The sequence below is a fragment of the Balaenoptera musculus genome, chromosome 18, assembly GCF_009873245.2.
Source record: "Balaenoptera musculus isolate JJ_BM4_2016_0621 chromosome 18, mBalMus1.pri.v3, whole genome shotgun sequence".
NCBI lineage: Eukaryota > Metazoa > Chordata > Mammalia > Artiodactyla > Balaenopteridae > Balaenoptera > Balaenoptera musculus.
The window spans coordinates 23,904,611-23,923,273 of record NC_045802.1 but is presented as its reverse complement, the minus strand read 5'-3'; the positions used below and the strand labels follow the sequence as shown (position 1 = coordinate 23,923,273).

Genomic DNA, 18,663 nt, shown 5'->3' with positions numbered 1-18,663 from the left:
TACTGATTGCTAACAAACACATGAAAGGGTGCTCAATATCACTAATCATTAGATAAATGCAAATCAGAACTACATGAGTTATCACCTCACACCAGTCAGAATGGCCATCATCAAAATATCTACAAACAATAAATGCTGGAGAGGGTGTGGAGAAAAGGGGACCCTCTTGCACTGTTGGTGGGAATGTAAATTGATACAGCCACTATGGAGAAGAGTATGGAGGTTCCTTATAAAACTAAAAATAGAACTACCATACAACCCAGCAATCCCACTACTGGGCATATACCCTTCGAAAACCATAATACAAAAAAGAGTCAAGTACCACAGTGTTCCTTGCATCTCTGTTTACAATAGCCAGGACATGGAAGCAACCTAAGTGTCCATCAACAGATGAATGGATAAAGAAGATGTGACACATATATACAATGGAATATTACTCAGCCATAAAAAGAAACGAAATTGAGTTATTTGTAGTGAGGTGGATGGACCTAGAGTCTGTCATACAGAGTGAAGTAAGTCAGAAAGAGAAAAACAAATACCGTATGCTAACACATATATATGGAATCTAAAAAAAAAAAAAAAAATTCTGAAGAACCTAGGGACAGGACGGGAATAAAGACGCAGACGTAGAGAATGGACTTGAGGGCATGGGGAGGGGAAAGGGTAAGCTGGGACGAAGTGAGAGAGTGGCACTGACATATATACACTACCAAATGTAAAAAAATAGCTAGTGGGAAGTAGCTGCATAGCACAGGGAGATCAGCTTGGTGCTTTGTGACCACCTAGAGGGGTGGGATAGGGAGGATGTGACGGAGACCCAAGGGAGAGGGGATATGGGGATATATGTATACTTATAGCTGATTCACTTTGTTGTAAAGCAGAAACTAAGATACCATTGTAAATCAATTATACTCCAATAAAGACGTTAAAAAAAAAAAAAGAGCACAGGAGCCTATTATGGAGTAACGCATTAAAGCAAAGGCACAATTTTTGAAAGTCTGAGACACTTTCACAGCAAGACAAAGGTGAGGAGAGAATGTACGTTCTCAGAGTCAGTTCCTTGTCTCGAAAGATGTTAAAGAAATAAATAAGATTTTAAAAAAATTATCTCATCTATCCCTAGGTGTAATACGTGGTAGGTACTCTGTTGTGATTGTCCTGCTTAAACTATAGAGTTGAGACCACACTGCTTCTGGGGTTGGGACTGGGGTCTCCCCTGAAAAAGAAAGGCTTACAGGTATCAGTTTTTTGTAAAGGAGGTGATTTATCAGGAAAAATTCTCATAGTTCTTTGGGGTAAGACATATAAGAGTGTTTCTGCTTGGAACAGATGTGGGACCACCTGCAAGAGAGAGTTAACATAGGATCGTATCAGGTTTTGTTGCTTAGAGGGGGCAACAATTCTCAGCAGAGAGAACTTGTGAATTGGTGGAGTTATCACCAAGTTTCTTTGGGCTGTGTAAGGAACAAGCTGGCCTGTTTCATCTAGCTCCACTGGTGAATAGCATCTTTTCCACATTGTTAGGTTGGTGGAAAGTGTGAGTCCCTCTTTGGTGGGTGCACTTAAATGGCTGCAGAAGCCTCTGATGTCTGCATGGTGATGGTAGTGATGTGAATGGAAGAGCTCCAAAGGAATGCAAATTCTGAGGGGAAAAAGAGTAAGGCTGCAAGGTCCTCTCACCCCTTCCCACTTGGAAAGTCTCCTGCCAGTGCCAGCTTTGGAAGATTGAGGTTTTATTAAATTGAGGAAGTTGTGGGTAGATGCTCATCAATACCACTTCTTCTCCTTGGGCACTTTGGAAGATTACATTTCCCAGCAGTTAGTTTGAGGCTGGTGTGACCCATGAGATGTGGGCAGAAGTGATACATGCCACTGTTAGACCTGGCCCCTAAAATCTCCTGTGAGTTTCTTAGCTTACACTCTCTGTTCCCTATCCAATTGCACGTTAGAGCCATTCTATGGAGGCAGCCCAGTTCCCTGAGTATTGCATAGTGGCAAGGTGCCCAGGAAAGTCATTTACCCTACGCTGGACTGAGACATGAATAAGAATTAAATTTCTGCTCTATTGAGTCCCTGAGATTTGAAGGTTAATTTGCTACAACATCATTGCCTAGTTTTTGTACAAAAAGGTTGAAAGAGCACTAATCAATGAAATGTTGCTGATTATCTGGAGAAAGGGGTACAGTGGTATATGGCACGGCTCTGCTTTCTGCCTGTTAATGATCTAGATGAGGACACTGGTAGTTTGCTAATCAAATTGGAAACTGATGGGAGACTGGAAGGGATACCTGTGTACCTGCTGGTATCATAGAAATTTTAAAATAAGTTAAAATAATTAGAATAATGGGCCAAAATAAACTTCTATAGGGCTAAATAGAAACACCTAGACATTTGCTCATGGCCATTTATATATCTTCTTTGGAGAAATGTCTATTCAGATCCTTTCTCATTTTTAAATTGTGTTGTTTGTCTTTTTATTGTTCACTAGTATTGGTTCTTTTTATATTCTGGATACTAGACTCTGGACAGACACATGACTTGCAAATATTCTATCCCAATTTTTGATTTCTCTTTATAATTTCTGTTGGTTTTTTTTTTAGATTGTTAGAAACACATTACAAGCAGATTCCCTTTCCCATATTGAAAAGAAAATATATGACTGGAAATATTCAGAGGTGAAAACTGGGTTAAACCAATTCCCAAGTCCTTATCAAATAAGGTATCAATAAATGAAAAGATATTTTGGAACTTAAAATTAGGGAAACCTATACACAATTTAGAAGGGGGGAAAGAGAAAAAAACTAACCAAAATAAAGTCAGAGTGTTTACATTTTACAGTCTTTAATTAAGCACAAAAACTGTACTATTTAATATATTTCTCCATGAACTTTTTGTAAAATTCAGATTGCAGCGTATCATTCACTAATCTTTTTCTTTCTTCTTCTGATCATCCACACCTTTTGCACAGTCCTTGAAAACAAAGTCATCATCCCACCTTCTTTTTTTTTTAAAGAAGAGAAAGGTGGGCTTCCCTGGTGGTGCAGTGGTTGAGAATCTGCCTGCCAATGCAGGGGACATGGGTTCGAGCCCTGGTCTGGGAAGATCCCACATGCCGCGGAGCAACTAGGCCCGTGAGCCACAATTACTGAGCCTGCGCATTTGGAGCCTGTGCTCCGTAACGGGAGAGGCCGCGACAGTGAGAGGCCCGTGCACCGCGATGAACAGTGGCCCCCACTTGCCGCAACTGGAGAAAGCCCTCGCACAGAAACGAAGACCCAACACAGCCAAAAATAAAAATAAATAAATAAATAAATAAGCAAATATGGTAAAAAAAAAAAAAAAGAGAAAGGTAATTTTAAATTTATTTATTTATTTATGGCTGTGTTGGGTCTTCGTTTCTCTGTGAGGGCTTTCTCTAGTTGCGGCAAGCGGGGGCCACTCTTCATCGCGGTGCGTGGGCCTCTCACTATCACGGCCTCTCTTGTTGCCGAGCACAGGCTCCAGACACGCAGGCTCAGTAGCTGTGGCTCACGGGCCCAGTTGCTCCGCGGCATGTGGGATCTTCCCAGACCAGGGCTCGAACCCATGTCCCCTGCATTGGCAGGCGGATTCTCAACAACTGCACCACCAGGGAAGCCCCATCCCACCTTCTTTTAACTTTGAAGTTGGCCTGAGGCTGGGATGGACCAGTGAGATTAAGGAGAGGATTTCCATTCAGAATGTTTTTCGTATGAATCCTTTTTTCTTCACCTTTTTGTTTTTGTTCTTTCCTGGCCTGCTCTTCAGCTCTTTCTTTGTTAATCTTTTCCAGTTCTGCAAGAGCTACAGTATCATCATCATCATCATCATCACTCTCTTTATCAAAGTCTTCATCTTCATCTTATCCTTTAGAGGATCAGCTGCATCAAGGTTGGCAGTGGGAATCTGGTCTAATCAAGGCTTCTTTGACACTGAAGAGGAGGTTGTATGTTCTCGGTTGGACAATCTCTTATTTTTTTCTCTCTCTTCCAACTCTCTCCTGAAGTCATGGTTCCTAACCTCTTCAGGGACATCCTGAGTGGTTTGTCTATATTTTATCTGTATGAGAGGATAGGTCTCTACTTGAATATTGCTTTGAGAGTTGGCTCAAATCACTTTCTCCTTTTCCTCTCCTACCTACTGCAGGTTCAAGAGTTGGCCTAGCTGCTGCTGTTATGTTTTATGGGTGGCTGAGGTCCAATGCACCAGTCTCTGGAGGTTATACAGACACCATTATGACTCTATAATTTCTTGATAGTATCTTTTGATGCACAAAAGTTTTTAATTTTGATAAAACCCAATGTATTTTCTTGTTGGTTGCTTGGGCTATAGGTGTTGTATCTAGGAAATTATTGCCTAGTCCAAAGCTATGAAGACTTAACCTAAGTTTTTTTCTTACATTTAGGTCTTTGATCTATTTGGGGTAAATTTATTTTGAGCAAAAATATGGTGCAAGGTAAAGGTCCAACTCCATGCTTTGCATGTGTATATTCAGTTGTCCCAGCACCATTTCTTTTCTTTTCTTTTTTTTTTAAACAACAGCTCCTGTTTTTTGTTTTTTTGTTTTTTTTTTATTTATGGCTGTGTTGGGTCTTCGTTTCTGTGCGAGGGCTTTCTCTAGTTGTGGCAAGTGGGGGCCACTCTTCATCGCGGTGCACGGGCCTCTCACTATCGTGGCCTCTCTTGTTGCGGAGCACAGGCTCCAGACACGCAGGCTCAGCAATTGTGGCTCACGGGCCTAGTTGCTCCGCGGCATGTGGGATCCTCCGAGACCAGGGCTCGTACCCGTGTCCCCTGCATTGGCAGGCAGATTCTCAACCACTGCGCCACCAGGGAAGCCCCCAAGCACCATTTCTTGAAGACTGTTTTTTTCCCCCTTGAATGGTCATGGCACCCTTGTCAAAAATCAGTTGAGCATAAATGTGTGGATATATTTCTAGACTTTCAATTCTATTCCATTGATTTACACATCTATCTTTATACCACTACTATACTGTTTCGACTTTGTAGTAAGTGTTGAAATTTGGAAGTGTGAGTCCTCCAAGTTTTTCAAGATTTTGGCTATTCTGAGTTCCTTGAATTTCTATATGAACGTTAGGATCAGCTTGTCACTTTCTGCAAAAAAAAAAAAAGCCATCTGGATTTGTGATAAGGATGGCATGAATCTGTACATCACTTTGGGGAGCATTGCCACCAGAACAATATTAAATCTTCCAATCTGTTCACATGGGGGTGTCTTTCTGTTTAATTAGGTCTCCTTTAGTTTCTTTCAATGATGTTTTGTAGTTTTCAGTGTATAAACCTTGTACTTGTTTTGCTAAATTTAAACCTTAGTATTTCATTCTTTTTGATACTATTGTAAGTGGAATTATTTTCTCAATTTCGTTTTTAGATTGTTCATTGCTAGTGTATAGAAATACAACTAACTTTTGTTTATTTTTTATCCTACTACTGTGCTGAAATGGTTTATTAGCTCTAAAATATTTTTTTGTGTGTGTGAATTCTTTAGAATTTTCTATATACAAGATTATGAGTTTGGAAGTGTTCTCTCTTCTTCAATTTTTTGGAAGAGATTGAGAAGGTTTGGTGTTAATTCTTCTTTAAATGTTTGGTGGAATTCATCAGTCAAGCCATCTGGTTGTAGGCTCTTCTTTGTTGGGAGGTTTTTTATCCCTTGAGCCACTCTATGTCTTTAGGTTGGTGATTTAATATATTACATTTAAAGTAATTATTGATAGGTAAGGATTTATGATCACCATTTTTGTTAATTGTTTTCAGTATGTGTTCACACACACAAAATATATATATATTTTGTAGTGGTGTGAATTGATTCCTTTCTCTTCATCTTTGGGTGTCTATTAAAGATTTTTTCTATGTCATAAATATGAAGTTTATATAAAATAGCTTGTATTTAAGATGTTATAAGAGCCTATTTTAAGCTTATAACTTCACTTACATACAAAAAAACATAATTTTACTTCTTGCCCCACATTTTGTGTTGTTAATTTACATATTTTAAAATTGTATATCATTTAAATTATTCTAGTTATAGTTATTTTAAATAGTTTCACCTTTTAACTTTTATAGTAAACAGTGACTTACAAGGCATATCATTTTCAAATTATAGAAAATCAGAGATAAAGAAAAAATCATGAAGGAAACCAGAGGGAAAAAATATCTTACCTATAAAGGAACTAAGATAAGAATTACATCTGACTTCTCAGAAACCATGTGAGAAAGAAGTGAGTGGAGTGAAATAAAGTATTGAGAGAAAAAAACCCAACAACCTAGTATTTTGTACACTGGAAATTATTCTTAAAAAGTGAAGAAGCAATAAAGGACTTTCATAGACTATTAAAAATTGAGAGAATTTATTGCCAGTACACTAGTTTAGTCTGTTCTTGCTGCTATTTGTTATTGTTTGTGCATTTGTTTCATGACTTGTCTGAACTAATGTTGTGAAGTCTATATTTTTTTCTATGTGTGGCCACTTAAGTCTCTGCTCAGTTAGCTAAATGGTGCTGGGGAAGTAGGCTATACAGGTAGAAAATAAAACTTGACTTCTAGTCACCCCCCATACAAAAAATAATTCCGTATGGATTATAAATCTATATCTTAAAGATGACATGATAAAGTTACCTTTGGATGAGTTCTACATGATTTTGGAGTATAAAAATATTCTTAGAACAGTAAAGAAAGGTACTGACCTACAAAAATTGATGTTGATTTATTTTCCCACATTCAAGAGTAAAAGAAAATATTATCTCAACAGTTGCAGAAATTCAACATCCTCTCATGAAAAAAACAAAGCAACAAAACAAAACAAAACAAAACAAAAAACCCCCCAGAAAACAAGAAATCCTTTGCTAACTAAGAATAGAAATGAGTAGTTATCATAGATGAGTATCTTTCTTTTTTTTTTTTTTTTAAATGTTTGTGGGTTGGCACTCCTAGGAGGGCTCCTCGAGGCCATATTTTTTATTTATTTATTTTTGGTTGTGTGGGGTCTTCGTTTCTGTGCGAGGGCTTTCTCTAGTTGTGGCAAGCGGGGACCACTCTTCATCGCGGTGCGCGGGCTTCTCACTATCGTGGCCTCTCTTGTTGTGGAGCACAGGCTCCAGACGCGCAGGCTCAGTAGTTGTGGCTCACGGGCCTAGTTGCTCCGCGGCATGTGGGATCTTCCCAGACCAGGGCTCGAACCCGTGTCCCCTGCATTAGCAGGCAGATTCTCAACCACTGCACCACCAGGGAAGCCCGATGAATATCTTTCTATGTGTAGGTCTATCTTTTTTTTTTTCCTGCAGCTACTGATATGATCATACAATTTTACTTTTTTTTTCTGACACAGAACATTTTTAATTTATTTTTTATACAGCAGGTTCTTATTAGTTATCTGTGTTATACATATTAGTGTATGTATGTCAATTCCAATCTCCCAATTCATTCCCACCACCAACTCCACCCCCCCTTCCCCCCTTGGTGTCCATACGTTTGTTCTCTACATCTGTGTCTCTGTTTCTGCCTTGCAAACTGGTTCGTCTGTGCCATTTTCCTAGACTCCACATATATGCATTAATATAAGATATTTGTTTTTCTCTTTCTGACTTACTTCACTCTGTGTGACAGTCTCTATGTCCATCCACATCTCTACAAATGACCCAATTCCATTCCTTTTTATGGCTGAGTAATATTTCATTATATATATGGAATATTACTGTCGATGGGCATTTAGGTTGCTTCCATGACCTGGCTATTGTAAATAGTGCTGCAGTGAACATTGGGGTGTATGTGTCTTTTTGAATTATGGTTTTCTCTGGGTATATGCACAGTAATGGGATTGTTGTGTCATATGCTAATTCTATTTTTAGTTTTTTAAGGAACCTCCATACTGTTCTCCATAGTGGCTACATCAATTTACATTCCCACCAACAGTGCAAGAGGGTTCCCTTTTCTCCACATCCTCTCCAGCATTTGTTATTTGTAGATTTTCTGATGATGCCCATTCTAACCAGTGTGAGGTGATAACCTCATTGTAGTTTTGATTTGCATTTCTCTAATAATTTGTGATGTTGAGCAGCTTTTCATATGCCACTTGGTCATCTGTATGTCTTCTTGCAGAAATGTCTATTTAGGTCTTCTGCCCATTTTTGGATTGGGTTGTTTTTTTTTAATATTGAGCTGCATGAGCTGTTTATATATTTTGGAGATTAATCATTTGTCCATTGATTCGTTTGCAAATATTTTCTCCCATTCTGAGGGTTGTCTTTTCATCTTGTTTATAGTTTCCTTTGCTGTGCAAAAGGCTTAAGTTTCATTAGTTCCCATTTGTTTATTTTTGTTTTTATTTCCATTACTCTAGGAGGTGGGTCAAAGAAGATATTGCTGTGATTTATGTCAAAGAGTGTTCTTCCTATGTTTTCCTCCAAGAGTTTTATAGTGTCCAGTCTTACATTTAGGTCTTTAATCCATTTTGAGTTTATTTTTGTATATGGTGTTAGGGAATGTTCTAATTTCATTCTTTTACATGTAGCTGTCCAGTTTTCCCAGCATCACTTATTGAAGAGACTGTCTTTTCTCCATTTTATATCCTTGCCTCCTTTATCATAGATTAGTTGACCACAGGTGCGTGGGTTTATTTCTGGGTTTTCTATCCTGTTCCATTGATCTATATTTCTGTTTTTGTGCCAGTACCATATTGTCTTGATTACTGTAGCTTTGTAGTATAGTCTGAAGTCAGGGAGTCTGATTCCTCCAGCTCTGTTCTTTTCCCTCAAGATTGCTTTGGCTATTTGGGATCTTTTGTGTCTCCATACACATTTTAAGATTTTTTGTTCTACTTCTGTAAAAAATGCCATTGGTTAATTTGATAGGGATTGTGTTGAATCTGTAGATTGCTTTGGGTAGTATAATCATTATCACAATATTGATTCTTCCAATCCAAGAACATGGTATATCTCTCCATCTGTTTGTGTCATCTTTGATTTCTTTCATCAGTGTCTTATAGTTTTCTGAGTACAGGTCTTTTACCTCCTTAGGTAGGTTTATTCCTAGGTATTTTATTCTTTTTGTTACAGTGGTGAATGGTATTGTTTCCTTAATTTCTCTTTCTGATCTTTCGTTGTTAGTGTATATGGATGCAAGAGATTTCTGTGCATTAATTTTGTATCCTGCAACTTTACCAAATTCATTGATTAGCTCTAGTAGTTTCCTGGTGGCATCTTTAGGATTCTCTATGTATAGTATGTCATCTGCTAACAGTGAGAGTTTTACTTCTTCTTTTCCAATTTGTATTCCTTTTATTTCTTTTTCTTCTCTGATTGCTGTGGCTAGGACTTCCAAAACTATGTTGAATAATTGTGACAGGAGTGGACGTCCTTGTCTTGTTCTTCTAAGAATTTGTCCATTTCTTCCAGGTTGTCCATTTTATTGGCATAGAGTTGCTTGTAGTAGTCTCTTAAAACGCTTTGTATTTCTGCAATGTCCATTGTAACTTCTCCTTTTTCATTTCTAATTTTATTAATTTGAGTCGTCTCCCTCTTTTTCTTGATGAGCCTGGTTAACAGTTTATCAATTTTGTTTGTCTTCTCAAAGAACCAGCTTTTAGTTTTATTGATCTTTGCTATTGTTTTCTTTGTTTCTATTTCATTTATTTCTGCTCTGATCTTTATGATTTCTTTCCTTCTGCTAACTTTGCGTTTTGTTTGTTCTTCTTTCTCTAGTATCTTTAGGTGTAAGGTTAGATTGTTTATTTGAGATTTTTCTTGTTTCTTGAAGTAGGATTATATTGCTATAAACTTCCCTCTTAGAACTGCTTTTGCTGCATCCCATAGGTTTTGGATCATCGTGTTTTCGTGGTCATTTGTCTCTATGTATTTGTTGATTTCCTCTTTGATTTCTTCAGTGATCTCTTGGTTATTTAGTAACGTATTGTTTAGCCTCCATGTGTTTGTGTGTTTTACGTTTTTTTCCCTGTAATTAATTTCTAATCTCATAGCTTTGTGGTGGAAAAGATTCTTGATATGATTTCAATTTTCTTAAATTTACTGAGGCTTGATTTGTGACCCAAGATGTGATCTGTCCTGGAGAATGTTCCGTGTGCACTTGAGAAGTAAGCGTAATCTGCTGTTTTTGGATGGAATGTCCTATAAATATGAATTAAATCTATCTGGTCTATTGTGTCATTTAAAGCTTGTGTTTCCTTATTAATTTTCTTTCTGGATGATCTGTCCATTGGTGTAAGTTAGGTGTTAAAGTCTACTACTATTATTGTGTAATTGTCGATTTCCTCCTTTATAGCTATTAGCATTTGCCTTATGTATTGAGGTCCTCCTATGCTGGGTGCATATATATTTATAATTGCTTTATGTTCTTCTTGGATCGATCCCTTGATCATTATGTAGTGTCCTTCCTTGTTTCTTGTAACATTCTTTATTTTAAGTCTATTTTTTCTGATATGAATATTACTACTCCACCTTTCTTTTGATTTCCATTTGCATGGAATATCTTTTTCCATCCCCTCACTTTCAGTCTGTATGTGTCCCTAGGTCTGAAGTGGGTCTCTTGTAGACAGCATATACGTGGGTGTTGTTTTTGTATCCATTCAGCGAGCCTGTGTCGCTGAGCATTTAATCCATTCTCACTTAAGGTAATTATTGATATGTATGTTCCTGTTACCATTTTTTAAATTGTTTTGGGTTTGTTTTTCTAGGTCATTTTGTTCTCTTGTGTTTCCCACTTAGAGAAGTTCCTTTAGTGTTTGTTGTAGAGCTGGTTTGGTGGTGCTGCATTCTCTTAGCTTTTGCTTGTCTGTAAAGCTTTTGATTTCTCCATCGAATGTGAATGACATCCTTGCCAGGTAGAGTAATCTTGGTTGTAGGTTATTCCCTTTCATCACTTTAGATATAACGTGCTACTCCCTTCTGGCTTGTAGAGTTTCTGCTGAGAAATCAGCTGTTAACCTTATGGGAGTTCCCTTGTATGTTATTTGTCATTTTCCCTTGTTGCTTTTAACAATTTTTCTTTGTCTTTAGTTGTTGTCAATTTGATTACCATGTGTCTTGGCATGTTTCTCCTTGGGTTTATCCTACCTGGGACTCTCTGCACTTCCTGGACTTGGGTGGCTATTTCCTTTCCCATGTTAGGGAAGTTTTCAACTATAATGTCTTCAAATATATTCTTGGGTCCTTTCTCTTTCTCTTCTCTTTCTGGGACCCCTATAAAGCGAATGTTGGTGTGTTTAATGTTGTCCCAGAGGTCTCTTAGGTTGTCTTCATTTCTTTTCATTCTTTTTTCTTTATTCTGTTCTGCAGAAGTGAATTCCATTATTCTGTTTTCCAGGTCATTTATCCGTTTTTCTGCCTCAGTTATTCTGCCATTGATTCCTTCTAGTGTATTTTTCATTTCAGTTATTGTATTGTTCATCTCTGTTTGTTTGTTCTTTAATTCTTCTAGGTCTTTGTTAAACATTTCTTGCATCTTCTTGATCTTTGCCTCCATTCTTTTTCTGAGGACCTGGATCATCTTCACTATCATTATTGTTAATTCTTTTCTGGAAGGTTGCCTATCTCCACTTCATATAGTTGTTTTTCTGGGGTTTTATCTTGTTCATTCATCTGGTACATAGTCCTCTGTCTTTTCTTTTTGTCTGTCTTTCTGTGAAAGTGGTTTTCGTTCCACAGGCTGCAGGATTGTAGTTCTTCTTGCTTCTTCTGTCTGCCCTCTGGTGTATTGTGTAGGTGTATCTTTAGACTCTCCATTCTATTCCATTGTTTCATTTGTCTATCGTAGCTCCAATATCATACTCTCTTAATTTTCAAAATTTGATGTCCAGTAGAGTGGGCACTCTAATATTTTTGCACTTCAAAATTATGCTGATTTTTGGGCTTCACTGGTGGTGCAGTGGTTAAGAATCCGCCTGCCAGTGCAGGGGACACAGGTTCAATCCCTAGTCCAGGGAGATCCCACATTCCGCAGAGCAGCTAAGCCCATGCACCACAACTACTGAAGGTCACATGCCTAGAGCCAATGCTCTGCAGGAAGAGAAGCCACCACAGTGAGAAGCCGTGCACCGCAACAAAGAGTAGCCTCCGCTAGCTGCATCCAGAGAAAAGCCCGAGCGCAGCAATGAAGACCCGTAAATAAATGAAGCCATAAATAAATAAATAAATAAAATTTATTAAAAAAATTATACTGATTTTTATCTTTTGTATTTCCATATAACATTTAGAATCACCTTGTCAATTTCCACAATGAAAACACTAAAACATGTTGGTATTTTCTTTTGGAGTGCATTGAATTAATAAATCAGTTTAGAGAAATTGATATCTTGACAATGTTGAGTTTCTCAATGTATGTACATATACTTACTTAGATATTTTTTAATTTCCTCCATAATATTTTATAGTTTTCTATGTAGAAGTCTTGCATATGAGTTTTTGTTTGATTTTTTTCACAGATATTTTATGCATTTGGATGTTATTGCAAATGAAATCTCTTAAAACTTTATTTTCATTTTTTTCTGGTATAAAGAAGTATGATTAATTGGCATAATAGGGTTGTTCAGATGAACAGAACCAATAGGATATATATAAGTATGTATGAGGTGATATATTTTAGGAATTGGCTCATGCTGTATGGAGGCCAAGAAGTCCTTTGATTTGCTGTGTCCAAGCTGGAGAACCAGGAATGCTAGTGGCATAATTCACTCTGAGTCTGAAGGCCTGAGAATTGGGCTCTGATGGCATAACTTCCAGTGTGAGTTTGAAAGCCTGCAAGCCAGGAGCACTGAAGGGCAGAAGATGGAAGTCTCAGCTCAAACAGAGCAAATTGGCCCCTTTTCTGCCTTTTTGTTCTGTTCAGGCTCTCAAAGGAATGCATGATGGTCACCCATGTGAGTAAAGGAGATCTTTAAGCAGTCTACTGATTCAAATGCTAATCTCTTTCAGAAATACCTTCACAGACATACCCTGAGATAATGCTTTACCAGCTATCTTGGCAGCCCTTAGCCCAGTCAAGTTGGCACAGAATATTAACCATCACAATTGGTATATTTACCCCATGAAAGCTGTAACCTTATAAATATGATTTTAAATTTTAATAGCTTGTAATTGTACTTTGAACTTTCTACATATACAATCTTGCTTTCTGCAAAAAAGAAAAAAGAAAAAAAAAGAAGAGGAAAATGTTGTTTTATTACTTCTTCCTCTCCAACACGTATATACTTATTTCTTTTTCTGGCTTCATTGTGCTGACTAGAACTTTTATTAAAATGTGAATATAGTGGGTTGTGTAGGTTTCCTGGTGGAGGGGACTAGTGCCTGTGTTCTGGTGGATGAAGCTGGATCTTGTCTTTCTGGTGGGCAGGTCCACGTCTGGTGGTGTGTTTTGGGGTGTCTGTGGCCTTATTATGATTTTAGGCAGCCTCTCTGCTAATGGATGGGGTTGTGTTCCTGTCTTGCTAGTTGTTTGGCATAGGGTGTCCAGCACTGTAGCTTGCTGGTCATTGAGTGAAGCTGGGTCTTGGCGTTGAGATGGAGATCTCTGGGAGATTTTTGCTGTTTGATATTATGTGGAGCTGGGAGGTCTGTGGTGCACCAGTGTCCTGAACTTGGCTCTCCCACCTCAGAAGCACAGCACTGACACCTGGTTCAAGCACCAGGAGCCTGTCATCCACACAGCTCAGAATAAAAGGAAGAAAGAAAGAAAGAAAGAAAGAAAAAGATAAAATTAAATTAAATTAAGTTATTAAAATAAAAACAAAAAATAATTATTAAACAATTTTTTTAAGTAATTCAAAAAAGAAAGAAAGAACAACCAAACCAAGAAACAAATCCACCAATGATAACAAGAGCTGAAAACTATACTAAAAAAAAACAAAAGCAAACAAACAAAACGGACAGACAGAACCCTAGGACAAATGGTAAAAGCAAAGCTATACAGACAAAATCACACACAGAAGCATACGCATACAGACTCACAAAAAGAGAAAAAGGGGGAAAAAAAAAATATATATATATATATCTCATTGCTCTCAAAGTCCACCTCCTCAATTTGGGATGATTCGTTGTCTATTCAGGTATTCCACAGATGCAGGGTACATCAGGTTGACTGTGGAGATTTAATCCGCTGCTCCTGAGGCTGCTGGGAGAAATTTCCCTTTCTCTTCTTTGTTCGCACAGCTCCTGGGGTTCAGCTTTGGACTTGGCCCCGCCTCTGCCTGTAGGTCGCCTGAGGGCATCTGTTCTTCACTCAGACAGGATGGGGTTAAAGGAGCAGCTGCTTCGGGGGCTCTGGGTCACTCAGGCCGGGGGGAGGGAAGGGTACGGATGCGGGGCGAGCCTGCGGCGGCAGAGGGCAGCGTGACGTTGCACCAGCCTGAGGCGCACCGTGTGTTCTCCCGGGGAAGTTGTCCCTGGATCACGGGACCCTGGCCGTGGCGGGCTGCACAGGCTCCCGGGAGGGGAGGTGTGGAGAGTGACCTGTGCTCGCACACAGGCTTCTTGGTGGCAGCAGCAGCCTTAGCGTCTCCTGCCCGTCTCTGGGGTCCGCGCTGATAGCTGCGGCTCGCGCCCGTCTCTGGAGCTCCTTTAAGCGGCGCTCTGAATCCCTTCTCCTCCCGCACCAGGAAACAGAGGCAAGAAAAAGTCTCTTGCCTGTTCGGCAGCTCCAGACCTTTTCCCGGACTCCCTCCCGGCCAGCTGTGGTGCACTAGCCCCCTTCAGGCTGTGTTCACGCCGCCAACCCCAGTCCTCTCCCTGCGATCCGACCAAAGCCCGAGCCTCAGCTCCCAGCCCCTGCCCGCCCCGGCGGGTTAGCAGACAAGCCTCTCAGGCTGGTGAGTACTGGTCGGCACCGATCCTCTGTGCGGGAATCTCTCCGCTTTGCCCTCTGCACCCCTGTTGCTGCGCTCTCCTCCGTGGCTCCGAAGCTTCCCCCCTCCGCCACCTGCAGTCTCTGCCCGTGAAGGGGCTTCCTAGTGTGTGGAAACCTTTCCTCCTTCACAGCTCCCTCCCACTGGTGCAGGTCCCATCCCTATTCTTTTGTCTCTGTTTTTTCTTTTTTCTTTTGCCCTACCCAGGTACGTGGGGAGTTTCTTGCCTTTTGGGAGGTCTGAGGTCTTCTGTCAGCATTCATTAGGTGTTCTGTAGCAGTTGTTCCACGTGTAGATGTATTTCTGATGTATTTGTGGGGAGGAAGGTGATCTCCATGTCTTACTCTTCTGCCATCTTGAAGCTCCTCCTCCTGGATAGATAGTCTTTAATACATGAAAAAATTCCCTTCTATTCTTTGTTAACAAAGAGATTTATTTTTTATGAAAGGATGTTACATTTCTGCATCTGTTTAGATGATCATATTTTGTCTTTTATTATGTTAATGTGGTAAAATACATTGTTGTTTTTTAAATTCTCCCCTCCAGCTCTGTCACGTATTCAGATAACTTTTTGGGACAAGCAGTAATAAGAGTTCTGTTATATTCAAAACAGGAAGGGAATGAAGCCAAATCTGGCCTCTGTACCCTGACACTGAATGAATTCTCAGAGACAGAGTTTGGGGTGAAGTAGAAAAGAATAGCTTTATTCTTTGCCAGGCAAGGTGGGCCACAGCAGGCTTTTGCCTTCAAAACTCTGTGTCCCAGCCTGGAGGGGGTAGTGAGAAGTTTTATAGTAATGTTCAAAGAGGGCGTGATTAGCTCATGGACATTCTTCTGATAGATTGGTAGTCAGGTAATTGGGAGTCAGCATCATCAACCTTCTGCAAGATATTTCATGGATTTCTGTGAGTCACTGCCCAGTTTTCAAGTCACGTAAATGGAGAGAGAGGGGCCACTTCCCATGCGAATCCCTTCCTGGATTACTTCTAGGATCTTCCAGCTCTTCTGCATCCCTCGATTACTAACGTTTCAAAGGGATGTGTTGAGCAAGAGGCAAAAAACACATACTTTGAAGTGTGAAGTTCAGCCACAGGTGGGGGGCCCCAGAATCCAGAAGTCATTTAGAGTCGGTGACAGAAGACTGCTCCCCTGGGCTCAGCAAGTGCAGGGAGCAGAACTTTCTGGTGGTTTCGGAGCCACCGAAGGCTTGCTTCGTAGTTCTGCAGATTAGCCACAGTGGGCTGCTCCTCGCCAGCTGCACAGTTGGCCCTGCTGCTCAGCTGCTGAATTCTGTGGGAATGCTTCTGAAGGCATCCCAGAGCGGCAGGCTGCCACTGTGAGAGGGCCCAGACGGCAGTGACCCTCAGCACTTCTAGGGTCTGCAGGCAGCCCAGCATCCGGATTGTGGTTACACCACCAGACGCTGAGCATCCCGCCGTCCACGCATGTGGTTACTGTCTCTGTCAGAGGCAGTTGAGGGGAAGATGCAGGGATAGCAAGGCCTGCTGTCGTCGTAGTAAAAGGCTGGGATTTGGGCCTGTAAGCAAAGGCACTGGCCAACACGAGAGGCCGGCTGGCCAGCATGATGTGTCATTAACCAGGTGGCGAGTGAGCACGTGATCCGAGCAGTGGGGCATAAGGGCGTGGAGTTGGGCACGCACTCGAGGCCGAGGAGAGGTGGCCGCAGAAAAGGCCTCGTGGTGCAGCCCTCAGCGGGCCAAGTTGCTCATCTCCAAACAAGAGGCAGTCGCTTAAGCCGAGGAACGCCACGCCAGAAGTTGCCAGGTGCTATGGGTAGCTCAGCGCATCGTTGCTCACGACGCACGTCGCGCTCCCAAACCCAGCCGTCCGCGCATGCTCAGCACAGGCAGCACTAGCTGCTGGCCGAGCGCAGAGTCTCAATTCGGAGACGTTCCGGGGCAGCCGCAACACCAGAAGCAGACATTATCGCCCTGGTTACAGGCTCCAGCGCAGGCTCTGGCGCAGGCTCCGGCTCCTGCTCGTGCTGCAGCTGCAGCTCCAGCTCCTGCTCAGCCCAAAGAGCCTCCACCAGCCTGTGCTTTAGGAAATTCAGCCCCTCCTTACGCTTCAGCCTGCAAGGTGAGTACCTCCTCCCTGGCAGCCATGACTGCCTGTTTTGGAAATGGTCAATACGTTGATTTTTGAATGTTTAATCAAACTTGCTTTTTTTTTCTTTCTTAAACCCAAATCGGTCATGATATGTTATACTTTATGTATGTTATTAGATTTGGTTTGCTAAAATTTTGCGTAAAACGTTTGAATATATGTAAATGTGAGAGACGGACCTCTAATTTTCCTTTATTTAATATCCTTGGCAAGTTTTGTGCTTTCCTCATTGAATGAGCTGGGAAATAGTCCCTCTTTTAATACTCTACAGAATTTGTCAGTCTGATGTAATTTATTCCTTAAATATGTTGACTTAAAAAAGTGCACAATGGGAGAATTGTGAGTTAAGGTTTATTTGGGGCAAAATGAGGACTGTAGCTTGGGAGACAGCCTATCAGATAGTTCTGAGGACCTGCTCCAAAGAGGTAAGGGGAGAAGTCAGTATATATGTGATTTTAGGGGATACAGTGCAATCAAGCACACGTTTTGGCAGAAGGCTGCTGCTAGTGGCGAGATGCAGATGTCTCCGTAATGATTTTAGTGCTTTTCTAGGTATGAGAAGATGCAAGAAATTGGGCTCATAGAATAAGTTCACCATAAAAACAACTTTTCCATATGGGATTTTTCTTCCCAGTTTACAATCTTCTTATCACAAACTTACACAAGGTATTTCTCTCAGAAGTCCCATTCAGTAGACTTCTTATATCTCATTGGCCAGAACTATGTTGACTCTTAGATACAGGAGTGTTCAGGGAATTGATCATTTTCACCTGGGCCCACTGCCGCCACAAACAAGACTGGGGTTTTGTTAGATCACAGCAAAAAGCAATTAAGAAGATCTTAGTTATTTTGCTTTTGTATTTTTAAAGATTCCTCATAAAAGCAATATCATATGATATTTGTCTTGTCTTGTCTGACTTACTTCACTCAGTATGATAATCTCCAGGTCCATCCATTGTTGCTGCAAATGGCATTATTTCATTCTTTTTAATGTTTGAGTAATATTCCATTGTATATATGTACCACATCTTCTTTATCCATTCATCTGCTGATGGATATTTACATTGCTTCCATTTCTTGGCTGTCGTAAACAGTGCTGCAATGAGCATTGGGGTGCGTGTATCCTTTTGAACCATGGTTTTCTTTGGGTATATGCCCAGTAGTGGGATTGCTGGGTCATATGGTAATTCTATTTTTAGTTTTTTAAGGAACCTCTGTACTGTTCTCCATAGTGGCTGTATCAATTTACATTCCCACCAACAGTGTAGGAGGGTTCCCTTTTCTCCACACCCGCTCCAGCATTTATTGTTTGTAGATTTTTTGATGATGGACACTCTGACTGGTGTGAGGTGATATCTCATTGAATTTTTTTTTCAACTTTTTATTTTATATTGGAGTATAGGTGATTAACAATGTTGTGTTAGTTTCAGGTGTACAGCAAAGTGATTCAGTTATACATATACATGTATCTATTGTTTTTCAAATTCTTTTCCCATTTAGGTTGTTACATAATATTGAGCAGAGTTCCCTATGCTATACAGTAGGTCCTTGTTGGTTATCCATTTTAAATATAGCAGTGTGTACATGTCAATCCCAAACTCCTTAACTATTCCTCCCCCTGACCCTTCCCCCGGTAACCTAAGTTCGTT

At 40.3% G+C, this 18,663-nt stretch overlaps 2 pseudogenes; both read right to left on the bottom strand.

Moving 5' to 3' along the window:
• Positions 1-2,863: 2,863 nt before the first annotated feature.
• LOC118884414 lies at positions 2,864-4,195 on the bottom strand (annotated as a pseudogene).
• Positions 4,196-15,908: 11,713 nt separating this feature from the next.
• On the bottom strand, positions 15,909-17,013 carry LOC118884413 (annotated as a pseudogene).
• Between the last annotated feature and the right edge of the window lie 1,650 nt (positions 17,014-18,663).